Here is a 23,791-nt window from a genome sequence, read left to right on the forward strand (position 1 = left end):
TGTTTATTCGGTCAGTCTGTGTAAATTCAATCGCCACATGCGACCGAGAATCTTGTGTCGCTTCAGCGCACACAGCTCGAAACATATATAGCCCCAGGTCATCAATTGTTATATAATTGAGTAACTGTTGGAATGGTGCTTTTACATATAATAATAAATAATAAAATCATCCAGAAAAAAAGTTACCGTAACTCAATAGTCAATACCAAAAATAAAATCCGTATGATTGCTAACTGAAATCGGTTTTTCAGTATTCGGCGGGATTTGATTTTTCTGCTAACATTAGTATTTTTATTGGTTTCAGAGATTACGATGTAAAAACACAAACAGTAAATACTGTTGATTTTATTTACATTGATAATGTTGAAAAATATTTAAAATTAAATTAGTTACATTCGTAAGATAAAGATGTTCTACGAACAACTGATTATTTTTTTCCTATGTCGTATCATCGCGCGTAAATAAGTATGTTCTGTACATATATATACATGAACCCAGAAAAAATTCAAATGATTACACAAAAAAGAAATTGTAATTAGTATTTCGGAATTTTTTTCTGAAAGTAATTTCACATTGTATTGAAAAGAACAAGAAATAAAAATGATTTAAATTTTTGACTCAATATTCGTATATATTACCGGCACTTCGTACATATGCAACAGCGTACAGTGTATAGATTATTATAATCTGTTCGAATTAAGTACCATGCGTAAAGATTCCCATAATAATTACTAGTAATTGCATGACTGTGTACATTGTAGGCAAATCCCTGTGTGTTAATTACTTCTAAGACTCTTTGTTTTCCATTAACAGTGGTTTAAATAATTTTCAGATAATTAATAAAAAAAAATTTTGTCATTTGAATTGTATGCTTCATCAAATACTGATTCCGATTACCTTGAAGTCATTAATTTTCCATTGGCTATTGACAAAAAAAGAGACGCTTGACCATCCAATGAAAACAAATACACAGAGGTTGATTGACAGGTTCAGCCTGGTGCAGGAGACACCCGATGTCCGAGGTTATGTGTGCTGCTTGTACAAAGTCGAATGGTCTCAGTAAGAGTTATCGATGTAAATAAATAAAAAAAATATAGATGCTTGTCAAAACATGATCGTTTAAGTTACAGCGAAGTACATTGAAGCGTTAAATAGGGGTTTACTCCAGAAAAGGTTCTACCTAATGTTTTCACTGACCTTTGTCCAATCAGATCGTAGCTGGGCGGAGTTAAGACATTGTCGCTCGTGACTTGAATGAGAGAAAGAAAAGAGAGAGGAGAGAGAGAGTTGAGAAAATTATAAGTGGTGCCGATAAAGGCATAATCATTAGTTATAGACTTGCAAACAAATTAATTAAGGTCTGTATATAAAAATTACATGTATATCCTATATTGTATAACTTTAAAGCTTTTTAAAGAACGATTCTGAAAATTTCTTTGGCCGCGCGCCGTCGACAACATGCACATGGATAAGAATGACGTAGCTTATATTCAACTAAATTTCCTAGCATGGAGTCCGAGAATACGGACATTAAATATTTTAAAATGCGAACGAATAATCACTTATGAACATGATGAATTTAGATGTAGTGTAAAGGAAAGGCAACGAAGGCGGATGCTTAGTGGAAAAGTAAAACGTCTAAGGTAAAGAATGTTTCACACTGAGTAACCATGAAGAAAGTTTTTATACAAAGTAAATTTACAACCTATGTTTAATTCCAGGAAGATTCGGCAAACTTTGATTTAATTATTTACGGTAACACTTGTAATAAAAACAGTTTCTTAAATATTCGTACAGTCTTCGATGTTTGACATTACCTTATCCTATTACTGATCTATAGATAGACATCGTTGTTCCCTGGTTAATGAATGTCAAAACACTTCAAAGTTTCATAAATTTATAAGATATACTATGTCCCGAGTTTTTTCTTCCACCACTTTTTGCTTGATATTTCAATAATAGTAAATACCTTTGTGCTCAAACTACGTTCATCCACTTATATGAAAAATGTCCAGATTATATGTGTTGAAACGCCCCCTCTACCGCTTCAGGTTTCAATACACATCCCAATATTGAAAGTCTACGGGGATTTTGCATTGCATCAGCTATTAATAAGCCCGGATGATAACGTTTAAAAATTGCGCGAGGTATCCCGAGTACTTCCGAATGGAGAAAAGATGTAAACATTTCCCATTATAAATCTCCGCAAGAAAATTGTTTTCGTTCCTGTGAAATTTTATGAGTGAAAATTGTTCAATGAAGATATCTTGGATATATTCCCTTTCATCAATTGAAAGTGAATTGAAGTGTCAGTGAGTTCCGAATGAAATCTGATGAATGTTTCACGCGGTTCTCGCACGCTTTGCCCGAAACGATTTACACGCTTTGCCCGAAACGCTAAACGGTTTACACGAAACGCTTCACAATCACACGAAACGCTAAACGGTTTACACGAAACGTTTCTCGCACGTAAGTCGCACGTTTTTGGTGTAGTAGTACGTTGCAGGGTCTGTAAATTTTGTCATCACGCAACAATTCTAAACTTGCACATAGTTTTCAAAAATTTAGAAATATTTTTAAATAAAGAAGTTATCTTAGAGAAAAGGTTACGTGTTTTGTAGGCGGGTTCGGTTTTTAAATCAAAGTACTGATGTACTGACGAGAGTTGATTTTATCGAATATTATATATTTATTTTAAAATCAACGATATGCTAGTTTGCTTGGCAAGTAGTTTATGATCTGCATTTGAATTATGCACATTTTTATAATATGAATTCTCTTACTTTTCCGACTAGAATTTCGAGAAAACCTCTAATGAATCATGTTGTGTAATATTTTAAAATAAAATTGATTTCATCAAACTATGTTTTGGTATTCCAAATATTTCAAAAATTGTATGGATCCAACCAATAATGAACTCTAGTCTCGTTCAACCAGATGCTTGGCTGTCTCCGTTAATCTCTGACAAGTAAGAGATACCAGGTCACGTGATAGCTTGATGATGCGACCTCTAAATATAGACTGACTCTCTACTTGCCGGAGATGTAAGGAGACAGCCGATGGTTGAACGAGACTATATATTGAACTCTGGCGTAGGAATACACACGACTAAAAAAAACTTCAAATTGTTCGTACCATTTCAAATCTGACTATTTCCAAGGTATTTATAAAAAAAGTTTCCTTTAAAAAAGGCGATGATTTGTGCTTAGGTGTAAACACAGTTTCAGTTTCGGTATGAAAGAGTAACTGCATAGGACAGTTGATTAAAATCAACTCCCAAAAAACACAATTCCTCACATGAATCATGAGTACATGTAACAATGCGTGCTACCCTCTGAAAATTTAACTCGCCATTAAACATCTCATTTTTTAAAGAATGTTTGAAACGATTACATAAACTGTGTTCGACAGATAGTTTTCCCAAAACATTTTCTTTTTTTCTTTTTCAAAACACGTTTTATATACAGGCTTTCAATCACAACACATTTTTATAACAAAAGCAGAACTGAAAGTTTAGTCATTATAAATTATTGACACCATATCACATACATTTTCAACTAGCAGCAACAACGGAAGACCTACTCGTGACTTTGCCACGAGCTCAGCTCTAGTTAGCACATATTTTTTGGTCAAGGGTCTTTCCATATAACATTTTTTAATCCATGTATATTTGGATTTGCATTACTTTTGTATTTACAAGAAAAAAATGTTGCTTCACAATAAGAAATTATATCAAGTTAAAAAATCTATAAATATCTCTATTTTTATATTTTCCAAAGAGAAACTGTAACCAATGTAGTTTCAAAAATGATTATTGTGTAAATTTAAAAGGGAGTTCAAAAATTTTGTTCGAGGTTTCTTGTGCATAATTATGACCCTTTTCTCTCCATTTCGATATAGATCGATGTACATGTTTCTCTCTTTAATCTAATGATATGTTGTACATAAGTTTGCAGCCTTTACAATTATTATTAAACAATAGGATATGGTTAGGGATAACAGGACCATATTCTTTTATTATTTGTAAGTTTGGTATGTATAAATCTAACTATTATATTTGTTGCTGGTATTTGAAGATCTATTCAATTAATGTAACGGTTTGGCAAGTATCCCCTCTTGTTTTCCCCCATTCCCATGCAACCATTCATAAAAGGTCATAACGGCTGAGATCCCATTGCAGAAGTTCAAATCCTCTTTAATTAATTCATCTAGATTAAATTGGTTTAATAGTGCCTAAGGGTCCACAACTGGCCCTACCTCCTTCAGTTTTACCAATCCACCCAACCGTTAACTTTCCCTACTTACTGATTCTACCTTTTAGACTTGAATAGGAAGCAATGTTTTATCTAATAAATTTTATTGACATGACTGGTGTATTAATATAATATTCTGTTTTATATTAAATACATGTATAAAAAGTAGCATTATTTCTTTCTATTTCAGGATTCAGAACCTTGACAATCATGCACAGACCCTGTCACAAGCATTAAACTGGACTGATGGGGCAGAAGATATCTTACAGAATGTTAGTCGAAGAATGTGCTGACTCAGTGCTTAATCTGGGCAGTCTGAGAAATTAAAACAATTGATTATGTTAGGACCTTATACACACCAAAAGATAAATAACTTACAAACTCATTAACTATCAAACTACATGTATATGAGGAAATAACTAACATTGAATTTCGCACTCAATTTTTTTTCAGTAATGTAAAAAAAAAACCTATGTTATGTATAACAGTAATTACATGTAGATGTATCACTAATTTATGTAGAAGATGAGTGCATAATATATGACCCTTTCTTACTGACTGTCCATTATAAAGAAAGAATTAAAAAAATTTATATCTCAATACTTTTAACAAAAATTATGTGTTATTAAGGTGGCTCTATACACCACTTTTTGATGACGCAGTACGCAAAAAAGTAAATCTGGAAGCATGCAATTCCGGTACTGGCTGATTTAAACTAAGGCGAATTGTATGGGAACCGCTCTTTTGAAAAATTTGTTAAATGAATAGATTTAATTTGATAATTTGAAAATTCATTAATTACAAGTAATGTGTTATGTGACACTTTCACGTTGTGTGGTATTATTTATCGAAATAAACAATAAAATCAAGAATAATTTTTTAAATAGTTTCTTTCCCATTATAGATATCTTATACCGTAGCGCAGTGGGTTAGTGGGTTCACTACAAACCTGTAGGTCATGAGTTCGATTCCCGTTGTGAACAGTAAATTTTTTAACTTTCCAAAATTTTCTAAAACATATTTTTTGGTGGAATACTGTGAAAGAAAATTCTAAACCGGTGAAAATATTTCAATTATAATATACTTTAATGCACATTAATATCGACACCTTAAGGGGATGGGAGGGTTGCTTTGAATTTCTCTCAGGTTGGGATACATAAATCCTATAAGCCTAGTCAATATACCCCTTTATTTATTTGACTTAGTTTTGCATTAAAGCGAATATATTCATTTATACAGTCCTATAATGAAATATGTATGTATTTATCATTCCAGCATTATATTTAATTTTCTTCAACTCAGAAATGAAAAGTCCCCAAGGTGTTTGGGCCTTGGGACTTAGGAACGATAACCCTTACCTGAGGAACTTTCGTACCAAATAAAATTTAAAATATTTGTTTGTGTTTATTTGCATTGATTTTCATTCAATTTTTTATGTCACATTTATTAAAATACATTTTCTTATAACATCAAGCAACTTTTTCAGATGATTTGTCAACAGAGTAAGAAAATATGAAAAATTATGTTTAGGGGAAATACTTTAAAAAATTGCAATTGTAACATTCTTGAATGTTAAGAAGTGTTATATATTTTTTTATGTGTCCGAAGGAAATGTCCATCATATGTCCAAAAAATTCCTCTCCATTTGTTAATAGCTGTCTTTTTAAAAAATATTTTACAAAAACACGAAAAAACATTAAAAAATTCTTTAAAAATACCTATAGTATCCCTATCATCATTTTAATATTTGATAAGTATATGTTTTGTGGTCTTCTATTGAAAATTGGAATAAACTGTGGGTGTATAGAGCCACCTTAACAAAGGAAGACAAATTTAATTGCGTGGTTAATATCCAAGGAAGAAAGAACAATTACTATGCAGTCTATTGGTTGATGCTCGGTTATACATGTACATATAATATGTGTGAAACATGTTGACATGAACGGTTGTTTTAATCATACTACCTAGAAATATATATTAATATATATCTATATAATAAATATATACATGAATAACGGGAATGAACAATGCTTATTTTGTTTTGTTACATTTTGGAATATAAAGCATGCCCTTACAGGATTAAACTATATCTAGTGTACATAATTTATATACTATAATAAGGTTACAATAATTACGCTTACAATAGATTCACGCTTACTGAGGTACCCCCTCCCCCCTCCCCCCCCCCCCTCCAAGTCTAAAAACATTCTAAAGGACTATATATGGTTTGAGCCTAAAATGGCCCCCTAAAATGAACATTGTCATTTTACTGTATTTTTTTGTTTTATTTGTACAAATATACATTTGTAGTTTTTTCAGAATTTTTATTTTGATTTTAAAGCCCACAATTAAAAAAAATGACATCATAAAGTTTACCTTTTCCCGCCATTTTCTCATTTTTTGCATAAAACGGCTTGTTTTGATGCAGTTTTTCTTTAAGGACACATTGAGCGACTGCTTGAACAAACAAAATATTTTCACCAAAGATGTGAGTATCTCCCCAATACTTATAAGAGACAAAAAGTTCGTTCTTGTTCAAAGAGTCGCTCTATATTTCCCATTCGAAAAAAGACAAGAAAAATGTCAATTTTTGATTGATTTTGATTGAATTATATAAAAAAAGCGTCACTTCTGACGTCATGTACAGCCAGTGAGTGCATATAAATCAAATAAATAGGTGAACACATATTTCATGTCATCTCTTTTATAAAACAACACAACAAATTAATGTACCCGAATCATTTAAAAAATAGCGAATTTTGGACGCTGGAATTATTCCTGACGACTGGCGAGCTGCCAACATTGTCCCAGTCTTCAAAAAAGGAGAAAAACACAAAGCTTCTAATTATCGGCCAGTCACATTGACTTCAATCTGCTGCAAACTATTGGAACATATTGTTCACAGCACCATCATGGATCACTTTGACCGCCACCAGATCCTTTGTGACCATCAACATGGTTTCAGATCCAAAAGATCTTGTGAAACACAACTCCTGATAACACTAGACGAAATTGGCAAGAATTTAGACCAAGGAGAACAGACAGACATCATCCTGCTTGATTTCTCCAAAGCCTTTGACAAAGTGCCCCACAAGAGACTCCTCCAAAAAATGGACTATTACGGAATACGTGGAGTAACACTCAAATGGATACAAGACTTCCTAAGCAAGAGAACACAATCCGTATTGCTTGAAGGGAATAAGTCTGGCCCCCTAGACGTTATCTCAGGGGTGCCTCAGGGAACAGTCATCGGACCCCTATTATTTCTGGCTTACATTAATGACCTGCCACAATCAACATCTTCTGAGGCAAGGTTATTTGCAGACGATTGCCTAGTTTATAGGAAAATAAAGAACGTGAAGGAATTTGCAGACGATTGCCTAGTTTATAGGAAAAAAAGAACGTGAAGGATAGCGAGACACTTCTAGACGACCTTAACAAATTCCAAGAGTGGTAATCACGATGGCAGATGAATTTCAATCCTGAGAAGTGCATCATGATACGGATTACTTACAAAAGAAACCCACTGATAAGGAACTACCAACTACATGGTCACACACTAGATGCAGTCGAGCATGGGAAATACCTGGGAGTCACCATAAACTATGACCTACAGTGGATGAGACATATCAACCAGACAGTAGGCAAAGCATCAAGGACACTAGGCTTTCTGAGAAGGAACCTAGGACGGTGTAAACCAGAAGTCAAAGCCAACGCCTACATCACCATGGTCAGACCAACCCTGGAATACGCCTCCACTGTATGGGACCCTTATCAAGATAACCCTGAAAAAGATCTAGAACAAGTACAGAGAAGGGCAGCTAGGCTCGTGTACAATGAATACCAAGACGTATCCCCAGGCTGTGTCAGCTCCTTAATGGATATACTAAATTGGGAGCCTCTTAATGATCGCCGCTGCAAAGACCAACTCACCATGGCATACAAGATCCGCAATAGATTGGTGGATATTGACCCCTCTAATTATTACAAACCCGGAGATTCAAGGACCAGAGGAGGCCACCGCATACACCAACAGCGCACTCTAAAAGATCAATACAGGTACTCCTTCTTCCCAAGATCAACCAGGGAATGGAACACTCTACCGGAAAAAGCCACAACAGCAGCTACACTAGAAGAGTTCAGGCCAGCCTTACCATCCTGCCAGCAGCCTTACCATCCTGCCAGAGGCTTTGACAGGAGCTTCACACACCTAGAACTCCTTTGACCCCAGATGTACATCGTTTTTTATTTGTCAATAATTTTCTTGTAAATAGTTTTTATTAAGTGAGGAGGGACCTCATGATTTAACGAGCAATAGTCATTTATACACTCAAGAAGAGTCCGACTCTGTACTGAAAGAAGAAGAAGAAGAAGAAGAAGAAGAAGAAGAAGTCAACAACCCTCTACATGTTGACCGTATTCCAAATTATGTAAAAATGATATGAATTCTTCAAAAGTACATGTAGGTTCAGGTATCATTAACCACCGTGACAAAACATTGTGTATGTAAGTTTTTAAATATGTATACACATTACTCACTATAAACATGATAAACAGCAGGTCGGACATGTCTTCCTTTTCCCTGTTTGCTATTGAGGTCTTGTTACAGTCGGTTCAAGCATATCTTTTACAACATACACCATAGCTTAGCATAACATTGAAATCTCATAGCATAGCATTGGAATCTCATACCATAGCATACAATCTCATAGAACCGCATTTGTCATATCATACCATAGCATACCATAGCATAGCATACAACATTCTTTTAACTCGGTTTTAAATGTTTTTAAATGAAAAAATAAATGTTTACATAACAGATTTGTGGTAAATTATGGCTTCTTATTAATTTACTTCGAAATGTGTGGAACTCTTCTGTGTATGGAGGCGTTTTTATTCAAATCTCATAGCATACCATAGCATAGCATAGTATACCATATCATTAAGCCCTTCATTTCAATTTCTCATAGCCTAGCATACAAATCTCATAACATAGCATACAAATCTCATAGCATATCATTAAAATCGCATACCATAGCATAGCATAAATTTGTAAAAGATATGCATGGAATGACTGTAACATAGGCTACTTCTATTACTTTTTGATAGACATACTTATATGTTGTTTTAAGATTTGTGTTACATCATTAGATATTGTTGAAAACTAAACTTTTGATAACTTAATGAAAGTATCTTTTAGAACGCAGAGAAAATTCGGAATACGTTTGATACACTATATTTGGTATTCCGATCCCGATCAATAATGATATAAGATCACAATTTTACACAGGCAGTGGATTAAAACAATAACATTTCCACATACATGAAATCAAAGTCTAATCCTTGTTTTTGAATGAAACTAATAATATGCAATATAATTATATCATTACTCTTAGATACATGTAAAACTGATAAAAAATTTTTTTCATTTTGTGTAGGAATCCCACATGATTGCTTAGATTATGTAAACTGTCTGTTAATTTTTAAAAACTTTTTATAATGTAAAAAATTATTTCAAAATCTCCTTTATTCATTTATTTATAACACATTGTCATGTATGCTTGCTGTTTTTTTTAAAAAGAGACATAACAATGATCGTTTTTCTCTAATTTTAAAGACTGTATGGCTAATTATGGTCATGGTTGCCATGGAAACCAATGAGATACTACCTCTGTAACATGAGAAAACAAAAGTTGGCATTGTCTTCACTTCATACTAACATTTTTGAACAAATGAATTAAATATAAATCCTGTTGCAACTTTGTACTTTAGTGTTTTTATTGTGTTTAAAGACTGTGACAGAGTGATTCTATTTTTAGTAACACAGCTTCGCAATTATGCATGAATCACTAAAAAATTTATCTTTTTTGGAGAGCACTTGTTTATACTGTTCTCAAATTAAATTATAATTACAATACGAAATATATGACTTATCACTGTTTGCCTGATTCTTACGTGAACTTGTACTTAAAATCGGACTAATACTGGGTCTCCAAGAGGTGTTCGACGTCAAACATAAAAATATGAAGGGAAAATGTTAAAAAAAATATTCTCAAAAACGACAATGCTTCAATTTGCGAAATTGCTATGCAAGCATCCTCATATGATAAAGATTCTAATCGTAACCCCGGACTGATACTGGGGCCCCAACGGGGGTTCACAATTTTACATAGAAATACATTATAGAGAAAATCTTCGAAAATATTCCTTTCAAGAACTACAGTTATGCTACTATTTGTGAAATTACTAGGCAAGCATACTAAAATAGTGTATAATCTAAATTGTTAAAATTGTGACCCCCAGACAAATACTGGGGTCCCAAGAGGGGTTCAAAGTTTAACATAGAAATATACATGGAACACGTTTCTAAATATTCTTCCCAAGAACTACAATACTGCAATTTGTGAGACTATTATGCAATTATTCTCAAAGCGTCCTTAAATAATGAAGATTTTAAATTGTAAAAAATACTAGGGCCCCAAGAGATCTTCTTCTCAAGAACTACAATACTACAATTTGCGAGATTACGATGCAAGCATCCTAAGATATAATTTAAATTCTAAATTGTAAAAATTGTAACCCCGGACTAATACTAGGGCCAAAGGAGTGGTTTAAAGTTTAAAGAAAATATATAGGGAAATTGTTTAAAAACTGAATTAAGCGTTTTGTTTGGTTACCAATTATTATTCTACATACGACAGTCAACTGCGAGCTGCCAGCTTCCTGCTTACATCCAGATGTTCATATTTTAAAGGTTACTTGAGTACGTGAATTGACTGCTCATTGCTAATGGTTTTCTTGTTTCTGCGCTTGTGCAAGTTCAAAAGCTATATAAGAAGGGACATTCAAAACGCAATCCAGGTTAAGGTGATATACCTTAGAAATTTAATTTATGATATTATCACTTTGATCATCGGTATCTTATGTTATTCAATTATTGCTGTTTTTGAGGTCAATACGATGATTTAGCTACTCGATAAGTACAATATTTACTGGCCTAAAGGCGAGGTGAATATTGAACTTTGAGGGTTGATTAATCATCGTATTGAGCGAAAAAAAAACCCAGCAAAAATTGGTTTATAATATAATTCAGCGAGGAATTTATACAGAAATATCAAACTGTGAAAGAAATTTCATCACCTTTCAGTTTGAAACCATAGCTTAACACGCAATATTCCAATGGACGACATAAATTGGATTACCAATGAATTTTTAGAAATTCCCAATTCAGTTTTAGTCCAATTTTGAACAAAATTGATCAAAAGTTATACTGACCTCCTAGGTCACGTGCAGATGAATACAACGTTTTATTTGTTCTTGATTGTTGAATAAAAGTCAATGAGAGAGCTAGGAATTAATCAATCATATATTGATTTTATTTATAAGGGGTGTTAATTTGTAACAAGGGCATTGTTCCTGTCCGGGTTGTTTATAAAGTTCCGGGATTGTATATGGTGTTTTTTGGACTGTAGCTCAAGGTTTGTGGAACTTGGCAAAGTAATGTCCTAAATTCGCTATTGGATGATACTGCTGTGGTGTGGCAAGGACGAGTAAAGAAACCCGGATTCAACCTCTTTATAATATGGACTTTAATGATATCATTATATTGATCCCTTGGATCTTATTTTTTCCAACTTGCTGACACCTGACATGTACCCTATCCAAGGTGTTACATGTATCCTGGAAAGACTTCTCCTCTACATTGGGAATAGCCAGTGTCCAAATCTGAATAAAAAGATAGGTACAAAAAAAACTTCCAGACGACTACTGTTTATTCAATATGTAATTACACTTTTAAAATATTGATGAATAGGAAATGACAGTTCTACGCCACCCCCTCCCTCATATAGGGATATATAGCGCATCCCTCACTTCATCCCTCTCAATGAATTGTATAGCGAGTCTATTTTTAGACCGGGGATTTAAATTACCTGTGCAACACCGTTATAAATGAATTGTATAGCGAGTCTATTTTTAGACCGGGGAGTAAATTGGAAAATCCAAATCTTAAATAATATATAAGATACTTCCTTTCAATCATTATCGCATAATCAATCGAAATCATGGATTGGAAAGAACATTTGAAATCAATCTATTTTGATGTGAAAAACCCTTTAAGTTATTCGGGTCCAACCAAGATTTATCGTTATCTGAAAAAAGAGGGAAAATATAATGTTGGTTTGTCAGCCATAAAGCAATGGCTACAAGACATCGATGCTTACAGTCTCCAGCGGCCACAGAGATACAAGATCAAAACCAATATGGTGATTTTGCAAGGATTAGACTTTCTTTGGGATGCAGATTTAGCGGATGTCACTTCCCTTTCCAAACAAAATGTTGACTTGAAATTTCTGCTTGTTGCAATTGATGATTTTTCTCCATACGCTTGGGGTAGACCTTTGGAGAATTAGAAACACGAAAGTATAATAGATGCTTTGAAAGAAATATTTGAAGAAGGTAGAATTCCTTCTGAACTGCGTTCAGATAAAGGAACAGAGTGGATTAATAGATGGACCGAGCAGTATCTAAAGAGAAAAAAAGGTACATCATTTCGTCACGCAAAATGTCACCCATGCTAACTATGCAGAGAGGTTCATCAGGACATTAAAAGTCATGATGTATCGCTACTTCACGCATAGTCGCATATTCAGATATGTTGAATTTTTACAAGACATCGTTCAAAATTATAACAACCGACCACATAGGTCCCTGAATGGTCTTTCTCCAAGAGATGTGAACAAAATAAATGAAGATATCCTTTGTATTTGGATGTGTTGAAACCCACTGTAATACGAAAGATAAATTATAACCCACATAAACGATTCAAATTTAAAGTGGGTGACTATGTCAGATTGTCGGGAATCAAGCATACTTTCCAGAGAGATTACGAACAAAAATGGACCGAGGAAGTGTTTATTGTCGACAGATGATTTTTACGTCAAGGAATACCTGTATACAAAGTGGTTGATTACAGTAAAGATCCTATTGACGGAACCTTTTATGAAGCAGAACTGCAGAGGGTTAACAAAACAAGAGGCGACTTGTGGAAAATAGAGAGGGATTAAAAAGACGCATGCGCAGAGGTCAGACGGAAGTGTTGGTCATATGGCAAGGATATCCCAAAAAATTAAATTCCTGGGTTAATGAGGATGAATTACTGGATATATAAGAGGCAAAGTTAAATTTTATTCATTATATCCAAGACAGTCATGCAGTCAACATCGTGCCCTGTTTGCCAACGAACATTTTCCAGGTATGATAACATGAAAAGGCATGAACGTATTGCTCATGGAACAAACCAACCATATCCTCAACGCATTGGAGCGTATCCTCAAATCTCTGAAGCGTATCCTCCTCCTAATTTCACGCAGCCTCCTCCTCCTCCTCCTCCTCCTCCTCCTCCTCCTCCTCCTCCTAAGGACTTGCCTCAAAGAAATCAGTCATCGGAAGTTCAGATGTTTGAATTTATTCACCCTTTCACGATGATTGTCGCGGGACCGACGATGTCGGGAAAATCCACGTGGATCAAGGAACTATTATTTCACAAAGATCAGCTGATAAGCCCAGTTCCAGAGAAAATCTTGTGGATTTATAAGCGATGGCATCCCCTATATGATGAACTGAAGTACAGGATTCCGGGTATAATATTTATTCAAGGCATAACAGAAAACATAAAAACGGATGCATTTATCAACCCCAGGCAAAAAACTGTCCTGATCATTGACGACATGATGAAGGATGCAACTGAAGACAAGGAGATCTGTAAGCTGTTTACAGAGGGTGCACACCATCGCAATCTAAGTATGATCTGCATCATGCAGAATTTGTTCAACAAAGGCAAAGAAAATCGAACGATTAGTTTAAACAGTCAATATATAGTTCTGTTTAAAAATCCGAGGGATCGACAACAGATCGGAATCCTAGCCCGACAGATGCACCCTGGAAATGCAAAGAAGCTTCTAGACGTTTATGAAAAAGCAGTGTTAATTCCGTATGGGGTATTGGTGTTAGACTTAAAGCAAACAACCCCAGAATCAAAGCTGTTTCAGATGAACATAATTGAATCCTATATAAGAGTGCAAGAACAGTTTGGACGTCATTTGACCACAGCATATCAAACAGAGCAGACGTCTCCAGGTAACTCACCTTTCTACAAAATCCTAACACAGTCGATCAAAGTGAGAAGATGGCTTACCAGAAATCAATGCAGGATTATGATGATAAAGGTTTATCATTTTATCAAAGAAAACCAGTGGGATCATCTGATGATATGAAAACTTATCCTTGGCCAACGCAACTAAATACGAGACATATGTATTCCGAGGAGAAATACCCGTCATGCACTGAATGCGGAACCATGTATGCCAGCTCTTATGATTAACAACGTCATATTAAAAATGGTTGTCTAATGGATGAAAATTCTGATGAAAACGACACCATGTCTGATGTCAATGACGAGGATGATGACAGAGGATTCACGTCCCTCATCAACGAAGTATGGGAGGAAAATCAGCCTTAGTTCGACAAAAAATTAGGTCACTTTATGGAGGAAAACTCAAACCTCTCAAAAACTGAAGCTCGAGAGGAAGTAAGCGAAATGATGTTACCCAAAGACAGGAACTTGCTTCTTAAGAAGTATACAAGAATTTTTATAATCTTTGTACAATTGAATCAAAGCAAACTCCACCGCGACATCCAGAAGGAAGTATCAACCCTCATGGAGAAAAGGGATATAGATCTTGAAAGGGCAATTTCCCGTGTTCTTAATAAGCATAGACAAGAGTTTGATCAACTGTTGGAAGCCGATGATAGTTTTTACGAGGACAATATCAGAGAGGAGTCTGGCGACGAGGAAATGGATGAATAATTTATACAAGTTATGTTACATAATTTAACAAGAAAACAGAGTCCTTGTTTAAGTTCCCAATTCTTTATTGTCAAATTGATATGTAACATGATGACAATGTATGTACATATTGTATAACAAGTGAATCACATTCAATACTGTACAAAATGAATAAAACTGTGGCAAAATATAAAATATTTGTTTGTTATATATAATATTTTTAACATTGGTGGTCTTATGCAGCAGTATCAAATGGTTTAATCGTATAATGGCCATGGGCCAAGGTGTGTATACCAGAGTCTAGAACGAATCGTTTGTCATCATAGGGACTTAATGTTGTTTTGCAAACGGATACAGAAAACAGCCGATGGTTGTAGCTTCTGATCATATTCATAGAATGACGCATGGAGCAATAATCATAGAGGGCTTGCTTATAAGCCTGATGTTTTAAATGTTTGTCGATCACACATTTTTTGACCCCTTTAGCCGTCTTCTTCTCCATGCCATCATACAATAGACTGTTCATCTTTGGCCTAAGACCAATGAATTCTTCAATCGGTTTTCCTCCGCACTCATCCTTTATTTTACCAAGGACCTCACAGTTTGTTTTGGAATAAAGAAAATGATTTTTGCCGAAATTACTTGTATCAAACAAGGATGCATTTCGAAATATATCTTGATACAGATCATCGGTTTGAATTTCATAGCATAGGCTATCAGTATCCGTAAACAAAAGACTCGCCTTTTCTCCGTAGTTGGATTTGACAAAGTCGTAGTGAAACTCAAACATGAGCAGTTTAGCGAGGTGAAGAATACAAAACCCAGCATAAATGGGGCGATTCAGAACAATAATGCTTTTTCTGAGATTGACGGCCACCACGTCTTCATTGAATATCTTACAAGATTGAAAGTGGAGCTTAGCATATACCTTACGTAAACTCTTTTTGGTGTGCACCAATTCAACATTCTCTCTCTTACTCATGTTCGCCATGGTTTCCCCAAAGACAGAGTTATTCATAAGTTTATAAAAATCTTTTTCAAAGTCTGTTAAAGCCTGTGATCTCTTTTTTGTATTAAAATCAATGTATGACTTCAATAAGGAGACTGTGTAAATACTAGAACCCTGTGGATTTTGGATAATACAAGGCCTTTTGATAGATAGTAGTTTAGATTACGATAGTGAAGAACGTAATTTTCTTTATCATTGAGGTTTGGCACTCGTTTTGAAGTACTTCCTTTGATGCCCAACTTCTCTCTAAGCATCAGACTATGAGAGGACAGCATATCATCTGTGATGGTCTTGAGTTCTGGAGCAAGAGGATAATCACTGTAATTATCATGCAATGAAGTAGGATATTGTGGATCCACTCTAGTATATATCCAGTGTCCGAGTCATCCGATATATTCATGACATCAAAAGTTTCTATTTGCTCTGGTGTGCACCAGGCAAAGTCCTTCTTGGGCAGGAACCTTGACATGCTAGTACCCTATAGGTTATTCATGTCTAAATACGTTAGCCAGATTTCGGTTCTGAAGGGTCATAATCAGAGACCATGGGGTTGTTCGCTTTGGCATATTTCTTAGAGATCATGGATACACCTCCTCTAATCCCTTGTTCGATCAGTCAGACCATGTCAATGTCTTCAAAGAGCTGTAATTAGACCATTGTCATTTCCAACATAGCCTCCCATGCAAGACCGGGCGAAGTATAGAAATAAGCAGGATCCAAATGATATGCATCTAAACATAGTTCTCTAAAATTCTCAAATACATCAGAGAGCAGTAACACATCAGATTTTAGGTACAAATCATGGTAATCTCCCATGTTTATCATGTTAAAGATTTTCAATACGTTTTCAGCATTAGCAAAGTCAGTTTATTGTAAAATGCTGTGACTGGCGGTAGCTCGCTGTCATAAAAGCGATCCCAGGAGGACATATAGTCATAGGGATAAACACCTTTCCTAAGGAGTAAGTCTCTCTCAATCTCAGATGGAAAATGTCGGGATAAATTTTGAAACCTAGATCCCCCTTCTTTGGCCAGATTTGTAACTAAAGTGTCCAGAGAGGCATTTAGAAATTGCAGTTAATCAATAAAACGCAAATTATCGAGTCAAAATCCATGTGGGCAGAAGTTACAATAGAACGTTTCTCCATCATGTCTAGTTCTATCCCCCATTAGCCTGCTCATTTTTCTGATAAGACAATAATGCCTCGTTTCTTCCTTTGAAAAACGGAGAAGGTTCACATGATGTTTTGCTAGTCGCTTGTCTGTTATTTGAAGAGGAAAAATATCATTCTTTTCAAGACCAAATACATTAATCGATATGTTGTTCTTTTTCTCGCAATGTTTAATTTGAGACAAAGGTAACGGAAAGTCTAATCCCTCGGTATTCAGTTCATGTTCATACTTTGCATAGTTTGACACACGTGCGGGGTGATTTGAATAACTAATAGAATGAAGGAAGGCTAAAACCGACCAAAGAAAACATTTTTTATCATCATTTTGTATGTTGAGTACGGCCTGTTTCTTTGCAATTTTTAGAGGCAAGGGAAGATAACTGCTCCCCAATAGAGGAGTAAATTCTACGGTGTTGAATTCAATTTTGAGGATCTGATCAATAGACCAGCCACTCTCCCTCTCAAAATGTTGATAGCTTACATACAAGTTTTTGTAAGCTTGGGCCAGCTGCTCTTTCATCTCCACTCCATTTGTAAGTGTAAAATTGATAGATCGAAATGTAGGGTCAACATACACGGCCTCGTTATTTTGATTGTATTTAACAAATTTAACAAACAAAGTCAAAAACCATTTGATACCTCGCTTTGACCATAAAGTTGTGTGAAGTAGATATTGGATTCTTTGACTGCTGTCCTTAAAAAATTGCAAAATGTCCCATAGATTTCCTGGGCTGGGTTCCAGTACGGTCGTCTCTACTGCTCCTTCCAATGCAGACTAACTACCGTCACCTCTCTGTGCATTCCATCTTTCCGTCTTTTCAAACAAGTATCACAGACGTCAGTTAGCTGGCTATAAAATCTCTCTGGTAAAGGACGGTGACACCGTCGACATTCACGACCTGCTTCTGAACACATTTGACAAAATTTCTTCTCTGGAAGAAGATGCTTTTGTTGAGTGCACCAGTTGCATTTTCCTGTAGATTCTGTATTTATTTCCTGCTCTGGATTCTGTATAGAATCAGCAACATTCAAAGATTCTGTAGTTCGTTGTTTTTTCGGTGGTTGAGATATCTCTTCAGACTTGCGTTTATTTGATTCCTTCTGGGAACGATTTTCTTTGTTTTGATCCGCCCCTCTGATAAGTGTGTGTATCCATGTGTTGGTTGAGGTTATTTCGCCTGCTGAATTTTAAATGACAGATTGGACATTCATTATCGTAGGGCGATCCGTGCATTGAATGCTTTTCCGCAGTCTTCACACCTGTGCTCGCTGATCCGCTCCATTGGCGCGCAAGTTGTATGTCTGATAAGATAACTCTAAATCGTAATTGTTTAATTATATATACGCCCACCCTCTCTGCAAGCAAACTGATTAGTGATATCTGGACTAAAATTTTAATTTAAATACCGTACACCGGAAAACCTACTGTTTCTATTTTAATAATAACGGTATTGCACAACTACGGCGGCGTGGAAGGGCCATATGAAAAAGTTATTTGTTCGGACGAATAAGTTATTTGTCCGGACGAATTAGGTTATTTGTTCGGACGAATTACGATTTGTTTGGACGAATTACGATTTGTTCGGACGAATAAGTTATTTGTTCGGACAAATTAGGATTTGTTCTGACGAATTACGTATTTGCTCGGATGAATTAGGTTTGTTCGGACGAATTACGTGTTTGTTCGGATGAATAAATTACTTGTCCGGACGAATTAGAATTTGTTCGGGCGAATTAGGATTTGTTCGAACGAATAAGTTTCTTGTTCGGACGAATTAAGATTTGATCGGACAAATAAGTTATTTGTTCGGACGAATTAAGAGTTTTTCGAACAAATTAGGATTTGTTTGTACGAATTAGGATTTGTTCGGATGAATAAGGTATTTGTTTGGATGACTAAGCTATTTGTTCGGACCAATTAGGATTTGTTCGGATGAATTACGTATTTGTTCGGACGAATAAGTTATTTGTTTGGACAAATTAAGATTTTTTCGGACGAATAAGTTATTTGTTCGAAGGAATAAGCTATTTGACAAAGACCTGTAATGCGATTAGTATTATCTTCCTTTGTCAAAACATTTTGGCTTTTTATTTTGCAATAATATGGGTATCGTAATTTGCCACTGTATTTTTAAGTGTTCGTCATTTTTTTAGGAAGTTGTCAGATGTAAAAAAAAAATGATGAAAATTAGCAAATAAACATAAATAAATACTAGACTCTTGTTGCTATAGCAAAAAAAGGTCTTCCGTTCCTCACGTTAACATCTGTACAAAAACAAAATTCTCTTGTAAACAGAAAATGGATATATAGTATATACTGTACAGGAATTACCAAGAAATACACAAAAGAAAAAGACAAAAAGTCAATTTCTGATTACTTTCTGTGGCGACCGAAAGTTTCGCCGGATCATACACTGCACGAAAAGTCGCGTTTAATATAATTTTATAATTTCGTTTACCAAATTATATTTCCTGTTTTAAATATAATTTGCGTATAACGTTATTTTATATGGGAAATATAATGTCATATAATTGATTGAATTTTTTTTACGCGTATGATTAGATTTAATGCAATATACAACGAAAATAATGTAGTTTAATTGAAAAAATTAAACGTTTCGTTTAAAAGAATTTACATGCATTAGTATATACGTTTATACATTAAATTTAATTATGTTTCTGGCATTAAATATATGTTATCAATAATGTGTCAATAATGTTACTTTATACCAAATAAAATATTGTGGTTTTTTTACGTACTCCTTACTGCAAAAAAGACAACATCGTTTATATTAAAGTATCTTATATTATGCTCTGATTTAATAGTGGGAGGAAACGGAACGTAAAACACAAAAACCCCAAATGTTTACGTTTTTCAGACACATATTAGTAAATTTGATACTTTCCTATAAGTTCAACTACATATGTTTGATTAGCATTATAAAAAACGTGATAAATGATGTGTCACTACTACATCATTTTATTAAGAATAAAATATTGTTAAAATCACTGATGAAAAAATCAAAATATAAAAAATCCAATATTATGCTCTAAAAGTAGGTGGAAAAGGTTCTCAGAGAGAGAGAGAGAGAGAGAGAGAGAGAGATTACCTTTATAACCAGAGAGAGAGAGAGATCCTTAAACATCGAGTTATAGAGGACTCTCTCTCTCTCTCTCTCTCTCTCTCTCTCTCTCTCTGATAGTCTTAACGCACTACATAAAATTAAAATTTTATTTGAATCAGATCTTTTAATGTACATAAATATATGAAATTGAGAATCAAAAGCATAATTAATTATTTATTCAAACATTCTGATATTGGGCTGTACACAGTCTTTAAAATTCTAAATTCTTCCCAATAGGTACTATGAATATTACATTCCTATTCCCCACTTTGCCTTGAGCGTAAACAAATTTGCATCGAATTCGTTGAATGGGGAGAAATATCGATGGACCACTGTCATAAAAATTATTAGAACACCAAACTTCAACAGGTGCCCCACAATGTTTCTTCAGCTCTAAATTTGGTGCTAGCCATGTGATTTTAGCTAGGATGTGTACCACACTCCTCCCATTCACAACAAGATTATGACGCAAGAAATACTCTACGATCCCTGGCCACAACCGGTCGTCATTCTCGGCAACGATTTGTCCGTTTCCTGCGTTCCAATTTGACATTGCGTAAGCAGAGCGACAATATCTTGACTTAATTGATCCAATGGTTTCATTTCCTAAAGACACTGCCTTGAATTTCATAAACGATATTGAACACAGGAAATCGTAATCATCATTCAGTTGATAAACTATTTTGTACATTTGTTTAAAAAAATGTTTCTCAACGTCATCAAGAACTGCATGGGAGCCATGTTTCAAATCTACATTTTCAATATCATCCCATTTTTGTAGGCGTTTGATGAACGAGGGAAGAGACATTGAAATGAGATCCATCTTTTTTGAATCACTCAAGTAACGACTGTTCGTTTCCTTTTCTTGTGTCAAACTCTCAAAGACATGAAGAAATTCTTCTTTGAAATATTCTGGATAATTAATTTCGGAGATCATGGAATTTCTATTGAAACGCCTCATCAGTTGCAACTCTATTGATCTGTTGTTGTTAGGAAGTGTTCCCAGATAACCATTGTATCGTTCAAAACTATATAACCAAAATGAATGTACCGGTCCATAGTCTAGCATACAATCTGCAATGTGTGCATGTAGATGCATATTAGGTGTTATATAGTTAGTTCCGTAACATTCTTCAACCCCTTTACAAAATGCCAGTAAATATTGGTCTATCAATTTTATATCATCTTTTGAAATTGACCGCGAGCATAAGAGCCTGCTTGCCAGAACGAACAATCGCCAGTGGTGTAATAGCCTATCTGGTATCTGTCCTTTTAAGGCATACACGGAAAATATGTTAGTCCAGTGCATCCACTGTTCTGCGGTGAATCCACCAAAAGATGAAGAAATTGCGGTATCTTTCCCAATGATGCTGGTGTTTCAATGGTGTCGACCCTTTTCTGAATGGTTTCAAAAGAATCCTCTAATATTGTCCCTGTAGATAGCCATACTTTGATTATATGCTTTGCTGACCCCAGATACATGTTGTGCATGGGATTAATAATTGACATACGGATGGGGTCAAAATAACTCAAACGGCTGAGTTCTGAAAACCTAACACCTGTGTTACTCTCTAAATTCACCTTTTCAGTTTTGGTTTTCGCTCCCAACACTTTCTCTATGCGAAAATTGTGGTTCTATATTTCTCTTTTCTGCCACTGATCTCTATCAAAACCGGAATAGTCTTTATTTCCTACTGTTCCAGGAAACTCTTTATAACACTTCGAACAACCTAGATTAGCAGTGTGTCCCAGAAACCCGCACAGCTTCCTTGTCGCAGGCACATCGCAACCTACACACATAACAGCTAGTTTGACAATGACACTCTCATTTGTATAAGCCGAGAAAGCTTCAAACCCTTTGCTCCATGCTTCTTCTAACTCGTTAACAAGTGGTTTGACAAATGTATTTGTACTGGTTTCCTTGCCCATATCTGGAATTATACCTATGAGAATGACATTTTCTAATTTGAATCGTAAATGTCTGGGTAGGTTGAGAACTACAGCATATATTACACCAATAGAGTATTTTACGTGTTGAAAAGGCTGAAACCAATCAAGATTAAGCATAAGGCCAAATGAATGATCTGAAGCCAAAAAATTGCTGTATTTTTCTGTGTTGAAGTCTTTCCATACCTGCCCATCGTATACATCAAAGTACATATCTGTAGGTATATTTCGTTGTCGCCAAGAGTTACAGAATTGAACAAAATGTTTTCGTTGCAGAAATCGTTTGATAGTTTCAGTGATTGGTTTATAACAATATAATTTATATGGGTAAAGCTTCTCGTCTCCATTTGATAGCTTTACCAATCTCATTAAAGGTTCCTTGCACTTTGTTCGTCTACCTTTCTGAGTATGATTATGAAATGCTACGTATGTGCAATTAGCAGATGCCCCCTTCCTTCCACAACCATTGAACTTTCTTGAAGAGTGTACAATGAACAACATTTTTTGCAAACAACAAACTTTTTAAAATTGTCAAGCCTTAAATTTAGAGATTTCCATAGCATATACAATGTCCCAGGGAATATAGCTGGCAGACTGTAGAAAACGGGATGTGCTTTGCATAACTCCGACAAAAATGTGAAGACAAAGATCAAAAGCTGATTAATTGCTGTGTCCGATATCATATTCACACTCTGCCATGTACAGATGAAGAGATAAAACCATATTGTCAATGACGTAATAGACGTGCAATGTGTACTGTTTGAATCTACTTTTTTTGGAACTTCTTGTACATCCTCGATATCCATCTGAAGATCATCTGTAGAAATAGCGTTCCAAACTTCTTCCTCTGAATCACTATTATTCCCTTCTGTTATATCTTCATCTGGTAGTTTACAAAGGCGCTTTCGAATAAATTCTCGCATACCATCTCTTAATTTCTCGATGTTGCTACTATCACCGCACTCATCCGACTCATTATCATCGAGCAGATTAGGTGCGAAAGAATTGTCATTAAAAATTTCATCATCATTTGTTGGAGTGTTAGTTGACAGTACTGAATTTTTAATTCCACATGTCCATTTATTGTCTTGAAAGTATTTTGGTTTGTGCAAAGAAAAAAAAATAAGATCTGGAATATTGAGTTTTACAACCCTCACATGTTTTTCTTGTTCTTATTTTTTTTAATGTTATATTTTCATTCCATACTTCGTCAATAGAGCCTTTCCTTTTCTCAGTGGCCATTTTGAAGGTAAATCGGAAATTTGGAAACAACATAAACTTTAATAATTAGGCACTAGACTCGGCCAATTCAGCATCTTTGAAAGTACCTGTGGAATAAATAAATGCAGTCCGTTAAAACCAGGCGTATACTTAATGCAAGTTCTATGGTACCACAATCATTCTAGTACATACACTAATTAGTAGTAATATTAGAAAGCA

The 23,791-nt window shown here is 34.9% G+C and overlaps 1 pseudogene; it reads right to left on the reverse strand.

The window, feature by feature from the left end:
* Nucleotides 1-16,612: 16,612 nt before the first annotated feature.
* On the reverse strand, nucleotides 16,613-22,333 carry LOC136271891 (uncharacterized; annotated as a pseudogene).
* Between the last annotated feature and the right edge of the window lie 1,458 nt (nucleotides 22,334-23,791).

The sequence above is a fragment of the Magallana gigas genome, chromosome 9, assembly GCF_963853765.1.
Source record: "Magallana gigas chromosome 9, xbMagGiga1.1, whole genome shotgun sequence".
In the NCBI taxonomy this organism is placed as follows: domain Eukaryota; kingdom Metazoa; phylum Mollusca; class Bivalvia; order Ostreida; family Ostreidae; genus Magallana; species Magallana gigas.